Source organism: Phyllostomus discolor, chromosome 6 (genome assembly GCF_004126475.2).
Source record: "Phyllostomus discolor isolate MPI-MPIP mPhyDis1 chromosome 6, mPhyDis1.pri.v3, whole genome shotgun sequence".
NCBI lineage: Eukaryota > Metazoa > Chordata > Mammalia > Chiroptera > Phyllostomidae > Phyllostomus > Phyllostomus discolor.
Genome location: NC_040908.2, coordinates 169,424,551 through 169,444,382, shown reverse-complemented (window position 1 = coordinate 169,444,382; position 19,832 = coordinate 169,424,551). Strand labels below are relative to the sequence as shown.

Sequence of the window (19,832 nt, the reverse complement as noted above, 5' to 3'; positions counted from 1 at the left end):
ATCTCGCCGCCATCTCCAGTTAATCCCAAACCAGGCAGGCGGCACCTTCCCATGGCCCAGCAGCAAGAGTCCTTTCACCCCTTTTCTTCCAGGCAAAGTCTCTCCTGCTTCCTAAGCCACGTGGCAAAAGGCAGCACCCCAAAGCCTGGGTTTTAGTCCCAGCACCAGTCTTCCTCTGCAGCCCCATTTCCGCCTCCCCACAATCAGTGACACCCGCCCGCACTCCCGGATCCTCCCGGCTGTACTGGGCTGCCATCGTGAGTCCGGGCAGGCGTGGTCCCGTGGCGTGGAGCCAGTCTCCTCCAGGCTCTCATGCAGGCGCTGTAACCAGAGGGAGCTGCCTCCCAGTTACATCTTGGGGGGAAGTCACTTCCATCCCCCTGGCTCAGAGCCTGGCCACATTATTTAACACATCCGTGAAACCGGTTAAAGGTTATAGACATGTTAAATGCCCACACCAGAGGTCAGCCGCAAAGCTGCTCTGTACAACACAGCTCTGCATGGCCCTGCCCCACGGTGTCATCCCCCAGCTCAGACGTGTGGGGTAAGGACATCCTACATATAGATACTATTTTCTAATATTTCCTGGACACCCTGAGTTCTGGACCGCATTCCAGATCCCCATTTGGGCCCCCCTTGGCTGCACCCTGTCACAGAAGGACAGAGCCAGTTCCGTTAGCTGCCATGGGCCTCCGGCTGGGCAGGCCGTGGCCTTGTGACCCTGGCTGCCAGTCTGGTGTTCTGAGGCCTCCAGGGAAACACTAAGGAAGTGCGGGAAATGTTGGGAAATGGGTCTGGGTAGATCATTCCAGAAGAGGCACACGAAATGGCCGAATTGCGGTCTGCGGGGTCCGGGAAGGGAGCATGGGGTGGGTGTGGGGGTGCCAGACCACACTGGGCCTTCTCGTGGCAGACAAGGAACACTGGGGTCCCTGCCATGGCCTGGGGACACTGGAGAGCCACCCCCCAGCCCCAAGGGACAGAGAGGGCTTTGCCTCACTCCGGGTGCTCACGACTCCTCACGATTCTCACCCCAGTGTCTGACTGAGTCACCAGGCTGCCGTGACAGTGGCTGCAGCTGCCATCTGCCTCCACCCTTACCACGTCATGCCCCCTCCCAGTCCATTCTGTGTCCCCCCATCCCTTCCCTCCCTAAGCCCAGCAACTGGAAGGAGATTCCTTGGCTTTGGAAAGCGTGTGTTCATGCACCACACCCCGCCACCTGCCCCGAGGCACACACCAGGCCTGCTTCTGTGGCCCACTCTGTGGAACGTGCGTGTCAGTCTGCGGGGACAGGTCTGAGCTGGGAGAGGGAGCGGGCACCCCAGACTCAGTGGGCGTCTGCTGGCTGCACCCAGGCCACAGGGACCTTCGCCTTGATCAGGACTGTGGTGCCACGTCTCCCTGCGATTTCTCCATGTCTGCCCCCCAGGCGGGTGGTCCTGCCTCTTCCCCACCCCACCCCACCCCGGCTGGGTGATGACTCCTTGTGAAGCATAGGAGGAACTCTGAGACTGCAACACTGTCACTGGCCAGCAGTTAGCACCCTGGTTGCCAAGAAACGCCTTTTACCAATTAGGTAGAATAAATAGTAAACCGAGGCAGGGAGGAGGAAGGAGACAAGTCTCACACGCTAACTCAGCAGTCCTGAGCCTGGTCTGATTTTATGGCCAGGTGCTCCAACATCACAAGAAACACTGTATTAGCAAGAAAGAAGGAAAGTCCTTGAAATTCTATGTAACATTTCCAGTATCTGGGAAAGAAAGCCTTGAAACTATGCTTTCATCCCAAGACCTGAATGTGGCAGAGGGTCCCCGGTGCCCGAAGAAAGAGCCCATAAAACAACTTTGGTGAATTCCCTACCTCTGGTCACTACCTGTTTCAGCAAGGAGTCCCTGATGCTTACAGAAAGAGCCCGTAAGTAACTTTGGAAAGTGCCCCAATTTTAATTAACTGCTTCCTGTTACGTATGTGTTTTACAACAGGATGACCAAATGGGGTCTGCAGCAAGATAGGGATTTGGGCAGACAGACCCCCATGCATCCCTAAGTTTGGGTAGTCACGTTCCCCCAGGAAAGCTGGCGCCACATTTACCCGTTCATCAGTATGTAACCTATCCCACCAACTACATAAGTCCTCAGAACAAAGGTCTCTCCCTCCCCCCGGCCCCGGGGGCTCAGGGGGCTCTTGGCTCATGGGCCGCAGGGCCTCTGGCCACCTGGCCTCAGGCTGCCCAGGGGCTTGTGACCCTGGTCTTCAGCTGCTCTTGCTTTCCTCACCCTGCTGTGCCCTGAAACTTTGCGTTTCACCCCCTACTCTACCTGGTCCTGTTCTCTTCCATGGGAACGGGCCATTAATAAACTGATTACATACTACTAGATTTGCTGATATGTCATTCTTTACATGCATCAGCAAGAACCAGGTCTCTCTGGGCAACACTTGGGCCTATGGAGCTGGCTGCTTCCCTGCCCGTCTCCCTGCCTGACCCCCTGCTCTCCTCAGTGGCCTCTGCCAGCTTGAGCAGCCCAAAAGTGACAACGTCCTGGCTCTGTTTGCACTGGGCAACCAGCTGCCATCCCTCCTCTCCCAGGCTGTGGGCCGGCGTGGGCATCCTTGGAGATTTTGGAGATTAAAGGGGTAGAGCTCCCCCCTGCTGTGCCAGGGCTGTTCCAGGTCACCCTCTGGAAGGAGAGGTCCCTTCCCCTGGAGGATCCTGGGAGAACCGTCTCCTGGCCGAGCCCCCACTGGCCCCCACACACCCCGTTGTTCCTCCCCAGAGGCGACAAGACCTTGTGCGCTGAGCGGAGAGGGAGGGACAGCGGCGGGGCTCAGGGTGGTCCCAGGGCTGAGGTCGCAGCCCCGAGACAGCTGGGTGTGTGTCTGGGACCCGCCGGCTGGAGGCGCTGTGCTGCCCCAGGGGGCCCAGCGGAGGAGCGGGGCAGGAGCACCTTCCCCGCCTGCTCTGCTAAGGCTCCCGCGGGCGGCTGGCGCTGGGAGCTGCCAGGGGCAGTTCTGGGTGCGGGAACCGCCGGCGGCAGACGCGGCAGCAGCACCGAGCAGCCTGAACCCCGGGGGAACGTTTTTGAAAGTGACACAAATTGCAACAAGATTCTCCGCGGCCTTCTGTGTTAGGTGGACGAGTACTAGGACTCTGAAATTTTAGTAAATGTGAATGTTTGGTTGGACGTGGTAACTGCATGCACCTATGGACATGTGGTTTGGAGGGAAATCAGCCTTGACATTGTGCTTTTCAACGATGTCTTTTTTAGGAATTCAATGATGTAAATTTAATATTCAATTTGAAGACTTAGCCTCACAAGTCTTCTAATTCTATTAACTTGCTCTTGAAATGAAAATTCTCTAGCCCTGGCTGGTGTGGCTCAGTGGGTTGAGCACCAGCCTGAGAACCAAAGGGTCACCCGTTTGATTCCCAGTCAGGGCACATGCCTGGGCTTTGGGCCAGGTCCCCAGTTGGGGGCGCAGGAGAGGCAGCCACACATTGATGTTTCTCTCTCTTCCCCTCCCTTCCCCTCTCTCTAAAAATAAATATATAAAATCTTTTTAAAAAGGAAATTCTTTGAAGCTTTAGAAATACAACGTCTTTATTTTTCTTTAAGATTTTAGTCACTGCCGCAGCGATCCTCAGCCCACAGTCCCCCGCACTGAGGGGGGGAGTGGGGGGGCTTAAATCTCAGCAGGGGCCCAGGCCAGTTAGAGAGGCCACAGCGTCCCTGTCAACACGTCTGCCTCAGTGACGAACAAGCAGCAGGTGCAGCATCTCCTGAGGGCCCAGGGCCCGAGGGACCTGACGGGGCTTTTCCAGAACCTGAGGCTCAGAGGGATTCAGTGACCCCCCTACCGGCACACAGCTGGGGGCTCTGTCCAGCACCTCACCCGTCCAAACGAGCTCGCAGAGGAGATTCCCCCGCCCCTCCCAGGGTACCAGCTTTCGGCTTGCAGGTTCCCAGCTGTGCAGCCCCGCCCCGGTCTTGGGCCCCCTCCGGGCTCTGACTCTTGGGTGAGCTCCTGCTCCCGCCGCAGCCGCCGCTGCTGTTCCGGCTGCGGGTGGGTGAGACGGTGTGGGGGAGGGGTGGGACGCTGATCTTGGGCATGCATAACCTCTGATCTCTGGGGTCGGGACGGAAACCCAAGCATCCAGGACGACCAGCGCACCAGGATCCGGAGCACCTCAGGGTGGGGAATTCTCGCAGCCCGGGTCCGGCTGGCTCAGCAGTCCCTCTGCGGAGGATGAGCGCCAGGAGCGGGTGAGCGACTGACAAGTCCCAGGGCCTCCCCAGCCCGAGGCTCCCCAGTGGGGCTCCTCAGTGGCCTCCAGGGGCTGGACAGAGTAGGCAGTGGGGGGGGGGGGCTCGGCCAGGCCACCCCTCCTCCCAACTTGGATGGGATGCTCCCCTGTGAGCGCTGGGCTGCCTGTGCCCACACACTGCCCTTCCCTGCAGCCCCACGGGCCTCCCCTGCCCTGGGGGGTCCTCCCTCTCTGGTTCTTGCAATCTCCCTGGCCGCACCCTGCCTTCTCCCTGGTTCCTGGCCCCCGACTCCTGGACGCAAATGCCACAGCCACAGTGGGATGGTCCCACTTCGATGACTCCAGCGGACACCCTGGTTCCTTGTGCAAAGGAACAGAATCCTAGGATGATCGCCCAGGAGAACCAAGGATAGAATGCTCTAGAATTCCTAAGGGTGAAAACACAGCAATTCTGTCATCTCATCCTCCTCCCCCAACCAGGGGAAAGGCGGACTGAAAATATTTTCCATATTCCTGGGGAAGACTGCCTGGAAGTTGCCCCGTGGTACGGCTTTGGTGCCCGTGGAACCCCGGCAGGAGGAAGAGCCGCGGGCGAGACTGTTGGGCCCCCAACCCGAGACCCGAGATGGTCGTGACAGGTTTCAGGATGGGCTGAGTTCAAATCACGGTGGGCGCAGCAGGAGTCGGAACCCGGAGTAAATGCTGTGCGGTCCCTTCTCACTTCCCACCAGCTGGACCCGACGTTCTAGAATCGTGAGACCACCTGGGGGCGGGTGGGGGGCGCATGACACCCGAGTGACGGCTCAGTGGGCTCCAGGTCACAGTGTTCAGTGTCCTCTGTGTCAGGGTCTCCAGCCCCCACCACAGACCAGTGCTGTCCCTGCCTGTTGGCACCCAGGCCGCACAGCAGGAGGTGAGCTGGGGGCCAGGGAGCGAAGCTCCGCCCACACTTCCAGCCGCCCCCGCCCCCCCGTATCTCCCTGTGCTGCCTGAGCACCAAAGTCTCCCGCCAGTTGGGTCGCCTTCCGCAGTAGATCCTCGTGGGAGCGGGGGCCAGGCTGTGAACTGCCCGGGGGAGGGTGTAGGGCGCGTGCTCCCCGTGAGTGGCAGGGAGGGGAGCACAGGACCCCCCAGGGTTCTGCGCTATGGTGAGTTTGTAGAGTTACTTCATTTGTGTCACCGTGCAGCACTAGCAGAAATCAAGTGCACAGTAAATATGTAACGTGCTTCAATCGTCTGGAACCATCCCCTGACCCACGCTGGTCTGTGGAAAAAGTTTCTCCCACGACACTGGGCCCTGGTGCTCAAAGGCTCGGGACCGCTGCTCCGAGTGAGTGCCTGTCGTCACCTCTGCTGCCTTTGGGAACCGCTGTATGATTGCCACACGGGGACGGGGAGCCCCTGATCCTGAAGATGTGGGTCTTGTCGTGTTTTCACGCGGCATCAGTGCCACGTGGCTCCAGCTTCATGTGCTGCTGGGCCGTGTGCGCATGTCACAGGTTTAAATGGGTAAGGTGTCCCGTTGTGCAGCCAGCGAGGGTGCAGGGGTACGATGCGGCCTGGACAACAGGGAGGGACTGTGCCGCTGCAGAGACGAGCGGGGAAGTCCTGTGTGTGAGGGGGAGAAGGTGACACTGGGTTGGAAGGAAAAGCAACAGCTGAGACAGGAAGGCGTAAGCGGGAGGGAGGGAAGGCCGGGGCGACGGTTCATGAAGACGCCCTCGGTCCCCTTGTGTGCTGGGGCCCCCAGATGTGTCCTTGCTGGGGTCGGTGTCACTGTCACTACCTGCTCTCGCTCCTGAAACCTGGGCATTGTCACCCGTCCCAGCCAAGGGGACGGGAACGGGGAGGAGGCCCCTTTCCTGACCCCACGTGTGGGGCCAGCAAGCTCACGGCCTCTGATGCCCGGGCGGGGGCCCAGGGGTGGATTCTCCGAGGGCCGGGGGGTGTGCGGGGAGGGGCCCCAGCTCTGCAGGGAGAGGGTCTGGGAAGCAGACCTGGCCCGAGTCAGGGGACAACACCTTTCCCTTGGGGGGATGCAGGGATTCACAGAGCTGATACGTGGGCGGAGCTGAGGGAACCACCCTTCGCTGCTCAGGGCACAGGACAGGTGGGCAGTCCAGGAAGGTCTCCTGTTCTGTTCCAGCTGACGGGAACCGCCCCCACCCACAGGGACACCTTCTAGAAGGAAGCCCCATCTGCCCTCAGGGAAGGTGACAGGAACAAGCAGGCCTAGTGAGGTGCTCCTGCGTCCTCTACGGAGCACATGTCCCCTGTGGGTGAGATCTTGGGGGAGCATTGCAGGAGGCTGAGCCTGGGCCCCCAGGCAGAGGTCTTGCTCCAGGATCTGGTGGGGCAGCTGGTGGTGGCCCTGGCTGGGAGGCGGAGCGCTGGGACGTGCTCCTGCTGCCTTCCCTGACCCTGGAGAAGAGGCCCGTCCTCGGGGTCCTCAGTGTCTGCTGGTTGGGGGCCGGGGTCCCTGTGCAGCCCACAGCACAGCTGCCAGAGGGGCAGGTGCAGGGCGGGGACAGGAGGCCAAGCTGCATCCTGGTCAGTCTATGCTTCCTCATGTCCAAGAAGGAGTGACATGCAGAGGTCACTTTGATCAGAAACTGCGGACAGAACTGTATCTCTGTTCCCACTGGCAGGGCTGCCCCCAGGACGGCGTGGGCAGGCCGGACAGTGGGGATGTCCCACACACCTGGAGGGGTCTGACCACAGCGCCAACCTCCTGCACAGGGGAGCATGTCCGTGAACCCTGCAGCCGCCCCCACACCCAGGGACAGTGGGACAAGTGTGACCCAGGCACGTTCACGGCGTTCCCCAACGGCCTGGAGTCCTGCCTGCTGTGTGGCACCTGCCGGGAGGGTGAGTCTCCCCCGGGAACCTTGCCTGACCTTGACCTGCCAGCCCCTGACCATGCCGTGGCCGGACCTTCACATCGGGCCTCAGGTCTTGGCCACAGGGACGCTCACGGTGCAGCCGAGAAACGTGAGGGGAAAGCGGGGCCTTCGGGTGAAGGAGGGACATCCCAGTCCCCTAGTACGGAGTTCACAGCCCCGCAGAGACGGGGCTGGAGACGTCTGTCAGCTCCCACGTCGGTCCCCATGTAGCGTGACAGCAGGAAAGTGACAGGACGCAGAGAGCCACCCCGGTTCCACATTCTCAGCCCCGTGTCTATTCTCAGTCATCGTGTTCACACGGGAAGGTGCTCAGTTCCATGTGGGAAACTGGGAAATCCCACGCACACGCACACGGAGAGGCAGCAGGGTCGGCGTCACCCCTCAGGGAGTCAGGGATGAGGTACTGAGTGTCACCAGCCCCTTCCACCCTGGTGGGGACGGGACAGGGTAGAACAGAGGCCGCTGACCATTTAACAGTTGGTGCTGTTTGATCACGTGTGCGTGTGTTAAGTGTGGACGAGTGTGTGTGCACACATGTGGATTTGTGTGCATGTGTGTGCATAAGTGTGTTTTTTGTGTGTGTGAGGGGGTGAGAACTACTTCCCAGTCAGCTGCAGATGTCACCGTGTTTCACCAAAACTCGCCACCTCCCACGCTTCCTACACACACCCAAGGTGTGTCGCCCACATAGGGGAACCAGCAGTGATCCCCAACACCAGTCCACACTCGGACGGACCGTCACCCCGTTTTCCTTTGAAAACGTCCCCTGTGGTTCACCTGCAGAGAGCGAGGTGGAGACTCCCCCCACGCGCCCCGCTGCCCCGACGCCCCGGGTGTGGCGGAGGCCGGATTCTCCCCTCGCTCAGAGTCAGACGACGGTGACCTCCCCTTCGGGGTCCACTGCATGTGACCCCGAAACCTCAGTGTTTCTGTGGGCATGGATTCCGTACACACGCGTTACAAGTGGCCAACCCCACAGGAAAAACACACTTATTTTTTTTCAACCACAAAGGTGGACACGCGGTATTGGTGAAGACACAGTCAGGCAAGCTAGGTTTTTTTAAAAGAAACTCCCTGGTAGAGGCATTTTGAGACTGTGGTTCAAACTGTGTCCGTGTGACCCTGTTCCTGCACCAGCGCCCCCATCCGGGCATTGGCCCTAAGGACACAGATGTGGGACCAGGCAGAAGAGGTGTCCCCCGCAGGGTTACACGAACCCTCGGACCAGCCCAGGGTCCCCGCCATGGTGGTCTGAGCTCCATCTCAGGCCACACAGTCTCCAGCCCAAATCCCCCACAGGCGCCCCTGTGCACGAGGACAGGGCGGGTCCCCCAGGACTGACGCAGGCTTTCCTGAACTGCAGACCAAGACGAGGCGGCCAAGTGCACTGCCACCAGCAACACGAGGTGCCAGTGCCGACCAGTCCGTTTCTACAAAGCCCCTGGCGACAAGGAATTCTGCATGAGGTGTGGCACGTAGGTGACTGGGCGTGGGTGCTGTGGGTGGGGTCACAGGGCTGTGGGGCTCCCCCTCAGCCTCGTGTTCCTTACACTCTTGGCGCTTGTGTCCCTCTCTGGTCCCCAGCTGAGGTCCCAGCTCAAGTCTGTGCCCAGCAGCCCAGGCAGGGCCTCCCCTCCTGCCCTCCTGGGCTCCACCACCTCCCCCTGTCTGGGGTCCCTCCTTTGCTTTGCTGGAGGGTCCTGACGTCACCTCCTGGGAACAGGTGCCTTCGGGTCATTGGGTCTCTCAGAAACATTTATTCTGTCCTCTCGACTTCTGGCCGTCTGTGTGCAGAGTCCTGGGTCATCGCACCAGTGTCCTCGGTCAGCCACGGTCACCCAGGTGGCCGACCCCGTGCCTGACACATCACCCCAGGGGAACGACGGTATCTGAGGGTCCAGGACTTGCATGTCCGGCCTCTCCGAGGTGGCATTCGGTCACAGGACAGCAAAGGGACAGGCTGGACGGGCTTTCGGTTCCTAAACGCTGTCGAACCTGGAGGAGTCTCTACCATTTTTCCCTTTGTGATCTGGAGTTTGGGGTCCAAGAATAAGCCCTGAGCTCCCCAGAAAGAAGGTGGGGACCCGGGGGTGGAGGAAGCACAAGGCCGGTGACTGAGAGGCCTGGACAGGTGCCTCCTTGCCATGCAGTGCAAGCGGGCCGGGAGCACCCACACGGGGTCCTCAGCGAGTGAGTCACTGCCCCGGGCCTGAGCGAACCTGCCCAGGACGCCAGAATGCGCTGCACTGACGGTGCGCCCTCAGCTGGCAACAGGGAGGAGGGGGCAGCTGGGTCCCCAGCCTTTGTTAAAGCAGGACGGACCCCTCCCCTCCACCTGCCAGGCCCACACACACGGCCATGGACGTCCATGAGGGGAAACAGGTCACCTGTCCTCCTGGTGGGACCAGGGCTGGTTCTGGGGTGAGGCTGGGGCTTCCTGTGACCCCGGGCCCCTCGTGGGGTCTGTGATCACAGCACACAGTGCTCCCCAAAGGGGGCTGGGGAAGTCCCCCACGGAGACACCTTCTGTTGGTGACAGTGCGGACCCGGGTGCCTGGGGCTGGAGAGATGTGGAAGCAGGAACAGTGAAGCTGTGTCCCCCCGACCCCCAGGTGTCCTGAAGGGACAGTGGTCCTGCAGCTGTGCAACTCCACGGCGGACACGGTGTGCGGCCCGCCCGGTCCAGGTGAGAGGGGGTCCTGTTGTTAAGGGGTCTGTCTGAGGAGAGGAGACCCCGTGACCCGGGGGAGCCGCCTGACGAGGGCCGGTGCAATTCCCGCTCCTTCCCATCAGCCCTGGGACCAGCAACTTGCCCCTCCCCCCCGGCCCCCGGCAACCCTGAGTTACTTTCTGGGAAGGACCCCCTGTTCAGGACGGGTCACAGACACAGAATCCAATGAAATGTGACCTTGTGTGCCCGGCTTCTCTGGTTCTGGCTTGTGTCTCCCAGGCCCTGGGTGACAGTGGGACCTGCCAGGGCGTCACCTCTCTGTGTGGCCGAGGGACACTCAGACGTAGGTGCAGACAGACACGTGTGCTGGTGGTCACTCTCCTGCTCAGGGACTCAGAGATATTTCTAAACAAACTGTCCCTGAGCCCGGACCGCTCTGTGACAAGGACAGCTTTTCAGTCAGTGGTGTTGGGGACCCTGGACATCCCCAGGCCCAGGAGGACTTGGGCTGTAGGTCACAGCAGACACAGACACTAACAACGACCCAAAGACCCACCTGCAGGGTCTGAAGATGACAGAACCCCTGGAGGGTCAGAGGGGACGACTGGCCACGTTGGATGGTGTTTGGGTCCCTTGTGGTGACATGGGGTCACCTGGGGGGCGTCTCTGTCTGAGTGCCTCAGGGAGTCCCCGTCCCCCGTGGGTCCACAGTCCTCCAATGGCAGGGGTCCTCCTTCCTGTGCTGGCGGGTTCTAGTGCGTGGGTGTGCGTGTGTCTGTGCGCACAGGGGGCCGCATGTTGGTCTGTCGGTGCATCTCACGGAGGGGGTCCGTGTCTCCCCCTCAGGAGCGGTGCTGCTGTGCACACGGGGTGCAGGTGCCCCGACCGAGGGTTTTCACGTCGTTCACGAGCGCACGTGGGGTCTGTCTGTCTGGACTCGGTCCCCCGGCTGCTGGGAACCAGGTCGGCTTTGACCGGAGGGACACGCTTTCTGTTTCTCCCGTGTCAGAGGGCAGACGCCGGCCCTGGCGGGTCCGGGAGCTTTCTCTGTTCCCTGTTTCCTTCCATCATCATCTCTCTCTCATCAGAAACCCAAAAGAGGGAGGATTCCACCCCACAAGCTGCGCGCTCCCCAGGCATGCGCGCTCCGCCGAGTTGGAGCCGGTGCTGGCAAGTGAGTGTCAGGCTGCGCTGGGGGCGGGGTCTGGGAGGACGGGGCGGGGCCTCGGCGGCAGTTTTCCGTTTCTGGGCGCTGGTGCCCCTCGTCGATCCGGAGGCGCAACGAAGGGAAACAGCCTGGATGCCCTCACCGTGCTTCCCCGCCGAGCCCCAGGCCCCTGGGCTCAGGGCCGACCTGCCCCTCGGCCGTCTGAAGGGTGAGGCGTCTGCAGCGTTTGTGTGTTTTCTGGCTCCAGGGGACTCGCTGGGAGCCGGGGAAGAGAAGCTGAAGCTGAAGCGAGTCCGTGAAGGCGCCGTCCGCTACGGGCGCGGTCGTGGGGGAGGCCCCCGCTTCGCGGGGTGTAGGGCCCGCGCCCGCCGCGGCGGGAGTGAAACTCCGGCGCCGGCTCCGCCGCTGCTCCGGTGCGGGGCTCGCTCCGTCTCTGCGCTCTGCGCTCCGGACTCTGCCGCCGCTCCTGGGCGGGGCGCTCGGGGAGGGCGGACCCCGTCAGAGGGTCTGATGTCGCCCGGGGATGTACAACGAGGCGGGAGGCCGGCAGGGTGCGAGCTCTGAGCCGGGCCGGGGGCCGGGGCCGGGTGGGGGACCGGGAGACCTGCCGCCTTCCCTTCCGCCCCCCGCCCCCGCGCATTGGGTCGGAGCGGCTCGTGTTGGGAATTGTCCCAGCTCAGGGGCGGCCCCGATTCCCACTCCCGCGGGACCCCAGATTCTCTGCGGGAGAGGCCGGGCGTGGGGAACCCAAGGCCGAGTTTCCTCGTGCGCGGTTCGGAACACGCCGGTTCAGAAACTGGCCCGTGGGGTGCGGGCCCTGGTGCAGGTCACGCCGGCGAGGGGGACCTGAACTGGATCTACGACTTTCTGGGAGGACTGGACACTGTCCACGTCCTCCCCGGGCCTCCGGGGAGCCTGGCGGCGGAGTCCCTGACTGTGCAGAAAGTGGGGTGAAGCCGACACTTGTGGTTTTTGAGCCGTCGCTGTGGCGGCGGGTCTTTGGGTGGGACTGCAGGGAGCGGAGCAGACAGTTGCGCGTAGGGGGCGGTTGCTGGCGTTGCTAAAACCTTAAACAAGGTCGCCTTTTTGGGAATGGGCGGGGATTTTCTTTTAAGAAGCCTTTATTTGCCCTGGCTGGCGTACCTCAGCGGATGGAGCGCGGGCTGTGAACCATGTATCTGAGGTTCTATTCCCAGTCAGAGCACATGCCTAGGTTGCAGGCCATGGCCCCCAACAACTACACATTGATGTTTCTCTCTCTCCTTCTCTCCCTTCCCTCTCTAAAAATAAATAAATAAATAAATAAATAAAATCTAACAAAAAGAAGCCTTTATTTAATAAAAATCAACTCTCGCGGGACCCGGCGAGCGCCAGTTTCTGCATGACTTAGGCTCGTCTGCGCCCTGGCCCGCAAGCTGCGGAGGGGCCCACAGGGGTAGGGGTGGGCGCAAGCTCTAGGGTGCACACTCAGCACCCCTCTTCCCAGAGCTGAAGCAGGTCGGGAAGATCCGAGGGTGAGTCAGGTCGACAGTCCCTGGGACACATGGAGCTGGATTATCAGTCCAGAAGGTTCCAAGGAGGCAGGAGCTGAGGGTTGGTGCTGTGCTGGGGACAGGCGGCCAGGTGCTGTTACAGAACAAACAAGGGGAGCCTGGGACGATATACTATTATTGAAAAAAAAAAAAAGCCCCCCAGGTCCGTCATGTCCGCCGCCAGAGGAAATATGTCTCTCAATGCCAGAGATTTGTGGAAAGGAAAGGGAATGTTTATTTAATGCTATACAAACTTAAAGTAGTGACCTAATGTTTTTATCAAAAATCCCAAAGTCTCTTAAAACACCCACAAACAGACACAGTCCTTCCCTCCTTCCCTCTTTGCCCAGTCGAGAGTACCGTATCTCAGGAAAGGAAATAGAAGTCCATGGCTCAGGCAGTCCTCTGGTTCTTCCCAGTTAGTACTCCATCTCGACCAGGGATACCTCCCTGGGTTCCCGGCACCCTCCACTGAGTCACCGGGATCTCTGCTAAAACCAGGTGTTGGTTCCCACTTCTAAAGCTGCGGGGCTCTCCACTCTGTCAAGGCCGGGTGGTTCTCTCCCTCAGGGCCACGGGAGTCCCCACTCTGCTAAAGCTGTGTGGTTCTCTGTCCTCAATAGCTGTGGGAAGGGGGAGTCCCCACTCTGCTAAAGATGCGTGGTTCTCCCTCTCAGGGCTGTGGGAGTCTCCCCTCTGTCAAGGCCTCGTGGTTCTCTCTCTCCAATGGCTGTGATCCTCTCTGCACTTCCATAGCTGCATGGATCTCCCTCTCAGGGCTGCGCATGGTTCTCCCCCTCAATGGCTGCCGCATCTGGATTTAAATCCCCGTGCCCGTCTTCCTCTGCAGCCCCATTCCCGACTCCTCCCATACTCGGCTTCACAGGCCAGAACTCATATCCTTCCAGCTTTACTGGGCTGCCATCCTGAGTCTGGGCAGGTGTGCCCCCATGTCCTGTAGCCAATCGTCTCCAAGCTCCTACACAGGCACTGTAAACTCGGGGGACCTGCCCCCCAGTAAGGTCTTGGTGGGGTAGTTACTTCCATTCCCCTGGCTCAGAGCATGGCCACAGCTGTTTAACATATCTAAGCAACCAGCCAAACGCTATAGATATGTTAAATGACCACACCAGAGCTTAGCTGCAAGGCTGTTGCTGCTATGCAAAACAGCTCTCAAAGGCCCTGCTCCATTTGTCCCTTCCCCCAACCCATACCTGGAGAGTGGGAGTGAGGACATCCAAAAATCCCCTGAACACCTTGAGTCTGGACCCCATTTCAAATGCCCATTTGGGGTCCCCCTCTTGGCTGCACCCTGTAACACTGGCACCTCCTCAAGCAGAGGTCGCAAGGACCAGGTCGGGGTCCTTTCACAGCCTCCCCTCTGTGTTTCCCCCTCCACAGGGTCCTACGTCAGCAGAGACTGTGACCTGGACCTTGTCACCCAGTACAGCCCGTGCCAGCCTGGCTCCTTCACCACCCACCGACACCCAGAGACTGGGTGCCTGCCGGGTGCCGAATGCCGGGAGGGTGAGCGGGCGCAGTGACGCGTGGGGGCCCTTTGGTTCCCACAGCCCGCCCTGCAGCAACCTGGCTCCTAGGAATCACCCCAAGGGCAGGAGTCACAGGTGAACAGGACGACGGTGAGGCAGGAGATAGTCAGGAAGGAAGCTCCAGAGGCCCCCGCAGGGCTGAGGTAGAAAACCTCTATACATGACAAAGACCCTCTAAGACAGGTTGTTCCTGTTTACTGGGATAACTGTGAATCATAGAATGCGCCTGCGCGCTACCCCTGATTCATTATAATATCATTATAATGAAATAACATCGTGGGACTCCCTTCTCCAGTAGCCAATCAAGAAAATCATAGGAAACCACACATGCGCAGTAGCTTTGAAATCCAACTCCTTGTACCTGCGCAGGAAAAGCCCGCCAAAGATGAGCAAGGGGGCTTCTGCCCTATAAGAATAGAATCCCCCAGCCCACGTGCCCCTTTTTTCTCTGCTCAGAGCTGGCCCACTCCCGTGTCCTGTGGAGTGTACTATCACTTAATAAATCTTCCCTCTTTCTTTATGCTATAAACTTTGTGTGTTCGGTTCAATTCTTTGTCCTCGATCACTAAGAACCTGGTTATCTGTGCACACCTGTCACAACGGGGTGAGCAGGACGCGTGTCTACAAGGATGACATGGAGTCTGTGGTGCAAGGGTCCCCCTGAGGCATCCGGGGATTCAGAGCCGCTGTCTGAGAGAGGAACGTACAGGGTTCACCCCGCACCTCCACGTGTCCCACAGTCTGGGGGGAGGCTGGGGTCCTGCCACCTTCCCATCCCGCACTCCCGCCACTGGGGCAGCGACCCAGCCCACAGTCCCGGGCACTTGGAGGGGGGACTTCAATCCGTGCAGGGGTCAGGCCAGGTAGAAAGGCGGCAGCCTCCCCCCTGACGTGTCTACCTCACTGACGAATAAACCGCAAGGCATGGAAAATAAATATAGTTCAGGATTCCTTGTTGTCCTTCTGACAGGAAGGCCATCGGCGTTTCAACAAAGACAGCCTGAGGCTGGGCTTGGCTTTGGGCAGCGAGGTCAGTGTGACAGACTTGCTCCTGCCGACCCTGAGCTCAGTGTGTCCCCCGTCGAGTGTCCCCTCTTCGTCTCCTTTCTCGGTTCCTCCAGCCGTCAGGGCGCAGGCTGTCCGCTCTCTGGTTGCACTTGTTCCCGGGTGGTTTCTGCTTTCGGAAGCAATGGCAGGAGGGGCTGATGACACCTCCCTCTGGTTACCCGTCACTGCTGCACGGAAGTGCACCCGTGTCCATGTTGTGTCCTGTGACCTCACTGCCTTCATTTCCACGTTCTCATGGGATTTTAGTGGGTCCTCAAACGGTCCTATGTACCGTGTCCTGCCGTCTGCGAGCGGTGCGAAGGCTCCTTCTCCTTCTGATTTGCTTGCTGTTTGTCTCTGTCTCACGTGACTGCTGTTGCTCAGACTCCCAGTACTCTGGTGCTGGGAGGTGGTGAGGGTGGGCGTCTGTCTTCCTCCTGATTGGACAGAGGGAGCTTTCGGCTTCTCACTGTTGCATGTTGTGTCACGGTGTGTCTAGGAATTATGTGTTTTTTTTAAGATTTTATTTCTGTTTAGAGAGAGGGAAAGGGAGGGAGAAGGAGGGAGAGAAATACATCCATGTGTGGTTGCTTGGTATGCGCCTCCTACTGAGGACCTGGCCCACAACCCAAGATTGTGCCTGAGTGGGAATCGAACCAGCGACCCTTTGGTTCTCAACCCTGCACTCAGTACACTGACACCCACAAGCAAGGGAAGGAATTATGTTTTTATAACACGTTTTTATTCATAATTATAACAAAATTGGATGCAATTAATACACAGTGCTCTTGCAGATTTTATTATAATGAACAGCATTAAATGTCAATTTTTGTATTATTGCCAGTGTCTCTTTAAAAGCAATTCCTGCCAGTGTAATCTTTGGTGCTACGGATAAAACTTTTTCAGGGCATTTGGTATACAAGGAGTGACCCAACCAGAAATGGGGAAAAAAAATAAACAAACCAGCAGTTACCTTCTAGAGGGTGGGCCCCTTGCAGTCCAGGCTTCCCCACTAGGAGAGAAAGTTCTAGGAGTGACCAGCTGGTGGTGTTGTGAGAGGCTGTGTTGGGCTTTACTGAATTTTTTTGAAGACTCTTCCAGAGCACTGGCCCGTTTCCTGACGGGTGACTTACCAGCCCACCTGCCCACCTGCGCTGAGTGTTCAGTAGTTTTTTTTTTAACAGTTTATTTTTTTTAAGATTTTATTTATTTTTAGAGAAGGATGGGAGGGAAATAGAGAGAAACATCAATGTAGGGTTGCTGGGGGTCGTGGCCTGCAACCCAGGCATGTGCCCTGACTGGGAAACGAACCTGCGACACTTTGGTTCACAGCCCACGCTCAACCCACTGAGCTATGCCAGCCAGGGCTGTGTTCAGCAGTTTTTGACCAAATCCCACGAGCCCCACCCGCCCTATACCCCCGATCTCACCCAGCGCAACTGTTTTTCTTTCCCGCATGAAGAGAGTCCACAAAGGGAAGGAAACATCCCGTAACATGTAACATGTAAGACGTGAAACAAAACGGCAGAAGCTCTGAGAGGCGTCAGAGTCGCCGAGTCCAGAGAGTGTTCAGGGCGGTGGAGGGACGTCCCCACGGGTGTCCCCCATCCAGGGGGGAGCATTTGGGGGTGACCAAAGGCTAAAGGTGTGAGCATAAAAACAGTTTTGATAAATAGATTCTGGTTTTGAGTCACCCCTGTGTACATGTGGCCAAATGCATCCACAGGAGTTCACGTTCACGTGAAACACAGAATTGAATTCCCATTCTAAGTTATTTAAATTTCATTCCTTTAGGTTTTATTTTAAGTTGGTGTGTGATAGGAATAAAAAACAGTGAATATCCTTCAAAATATTGTGGAAATGTGTCCCCCACTCTGGAAATTTTTAATCTTTAAATCATTGAGATTTTTATTATAATTAATTAATTAATTAATTAATTAATTTTAATTTTGTTCAAGTACAGTTCTCTCCATTTTCCATGAATCACTGCTCCCCAACCCAGCCATCCCCTAAAACAGTGTGATAATTTAAAGCCCAGAGTGCAAACTCCCTGGGCTTCTACCCTGGGTGACAGGGGACCCCGGGGGAGGGTCTGAGCAGGAGGGAGGTGAGGGGGCGGAACGTGCTGGCTGCTGTGCGGAGCGCGGCCTGCAGGGGGCAGCAGCGGATGGAGACTCAGAGCCCAGGGGCCTGCCTTCCTCAGAGGGTGGTGCAGGGAGGCAGCACCTGGCTGGGGCAGGGAAGTGTGAGCAAGTGGGGGGCTTCTAGGCAGTTTCGCACAGGAGAGCCCAGTGCTCCCTGCTGGCGAGGGATAAGGTACCTGCATTACAGCCCCACGTGTCATGGCTGATTTCCATGGAGGGATCCAAGGAGAAGAGACACCCAGGGGACATTTGCAGGGGAGGCTCTCGGGTCCCCAGTGATTGCGGTGGTGCCCGGGTCGGCCCTGGGCAGGCAGCCTCTCCATGTGGAACCCTCCTCCTCCTTCCAGGTGGTCCCTGCTGCCCAGCCCCTGCTGGCCTCTCCCTGTGCACAGCAGGTCAGGATGGGGAGGTGCCTGGTGCCCCAGCTGCCTGCCCTCCCTGTGTGCCTCACCGTGGTCCAGCTGCTCAGCCCCTGCTCAGGTAGGACCGGCTGTGCGTCTGTGTGTGTGAGTCCTTTCCCTTCGGGCCCAGTCAGAACCCTGGGCTCCGCCCACCCCTGCAAGGCCCGTCCACACCGCACCTGTGTTAGGGCTGATATACCATCTAGGTGTCTGTCACCTCGCCCTCCCAGCCTGGGCCACCCCCTGGCCCTCTGGGCCTGCTCAGTCTGATGGAGCCCCCCCTTCTGATGACCAGCTGAGTTTGCTGTGGTCGGACCCCCCGAGCCCATCCTGGCCATGGTGGGTGAAGACGCAGACCTGCCCTGTCGCCTGTCCCCGAACATGAGCGCTGAGACCCTGCAGCTGATGTGGGTGCGACCCAGCCGCAGGCAGGTAGTGCACGTGTACGCACATGGGCAGGAGGACACGCCGGCAGAGCAGTTTCGAGGGAGAACTTCGATTTCACGAGAGGACGTCACTGCGGGGAAGGCCGCTCTCCGGATTCGCAACGTCAGCGTCTCTGACAGCGGAACCTACCTGTGTTATTTCCAAGATGGAGACTTCTATGCAAAAGCCCAGGTGGAGCTGCAGGTGGCAGGTGAGGCTCAGGCTTGTTCCAGGCTTCTTTCCGTGGGCGGGGGCAGAGGCTGCAGACCTACCCCAGAGTATGTGGGCTGCTCACCAGCATCCGACACCCCCCACCTCCATCTCTGCTCCTCTGAGGCCTGTACATACCCAGGTGTCCCCCAGGGTGACTTCCTCCTGCACCCAGTACAGAGTCCCCCATGCCACCCACCTGTCTCAGTGGGGAGTGGAGGTCAGGGACAGGAAGGAGGCGGAGACCTCCCTGCCCTGGGTGGCACATGGGTGTTTGGGCTCAGTGTGATCCAGACTGTGGACATGGGACCCCAGGTGCCAATGGGTCCAGGAGGCTGAGCTGTAGGGACTGCCTCGTCCAGCCGCAGCTAGGTCCAGGGGTTCCTGAAAGGTGGGTAAGACTTCGGTGATGGGAGACAGACGACAACATGCCTCAGAGGACAGTGATGCTCTGTTCCGTTTATTGCAAGAACAAGCAGGTTTTTATACTTTATTTTTTAGCAATAATTAACATTTGTGATTAGGTAAAGCAGAAAAAAATTAATACAAAGGTAACCAGGAAAAATACAAAAATTCCCATAGATTCAATTATATCAAACAAAGATTATTTTAACCAGGAGAGCCATAAATCAGACATAGCTGTATTAGAAATAGCTGTACATACAGAGTTTAAATATGTTATTGTTTATTAAAGTTCTCAGAATTTGTCATGGGGCAAAAGGATACGCTAAATTGAACAGAGGTTATAGGAAATTTATTATAAGGCCTTTGTGATGTCTAACTTACCTATTTACCTTTTCTGTCTAAAATATTTCTCTATGCACCATGGACTCTGACTCCCTGGTAACTGTTTCTACGTGCTTAATTTATAATAGTTAACCAGCTTTTCTTATTTCTTTGCCTGTCTAATTCTACTTGGTATATATTCCTATTCAAGGTAAAGGCGGGGCTGTTACTCCAACAACTTTTAGACATTCAGGGCTATTTGATTAGAGGGGATTTTATTCTCTGGTCAAGAAATTATTTTATACAACTTCATTGGAATTATGCAAATCAATAAACCTGAGATACAGATATCTGACAATCCCACCACCTTTTAATCTCCAAAACAAACAGGTAAGGAGAGAGAAACAGGAAATTCAGCTACAATAAACCCTTTTTGTTCCTCAGTTAATAAACACCAGAGAGGTCTGCTTTGAGCTAGCCTTTCCATGAAATTTAGACTATTATAAGGCACTTGGACTCCATCCTTATTGACCATTCTAATGCCGCCCTCATTACATGCTCCTGTATAAGGCAATGGGGGATCTGGAACCCTCTGGAGACCATTAGTTCCTTTTGGGGGATACCATAATTTGCCAATAATCTAATATGCTACCCGGGATATCCCTGGGCTGTGGGTAAGGGTCTATATAATTTTTTTCTTGTTTTCTCGAAAGACTCTTTGTATCTATGGGTAAGGAACAGGCATGGGAAAGTCCGCCAATAATTCAACCTATTGTAACTGATTTAT

General features: G+C 57.8%; 1 protein-coding gene and 1 long non-coding RNA gene across 2 annotated transcripts in view; both read left to right on the top strand.

The window, feature by feature from the left end:
* Positions 1 to 19,832, top strand: part of LOC114490001 (butyrophilin subfamily 3 member A2-like) — a 48,726-nt gene that overhangs the window by 9,380 nt on the left and 19,514 nt on the right. The gene's annotated exons all lie outside the window — the stretch shown is intronic.
* LOC118501418 lies at positions 14,040 to 18,347 on the top strand. The gene is made up of 3 exons (XR_004904067.1): positions 14,040 to 14,068; positions 17,630 to 17,762; positions 17,890 to 18,347. It is a non-coding gene; the product is annotated as an uncharacterized LOC118501418 (long non-coding RNA).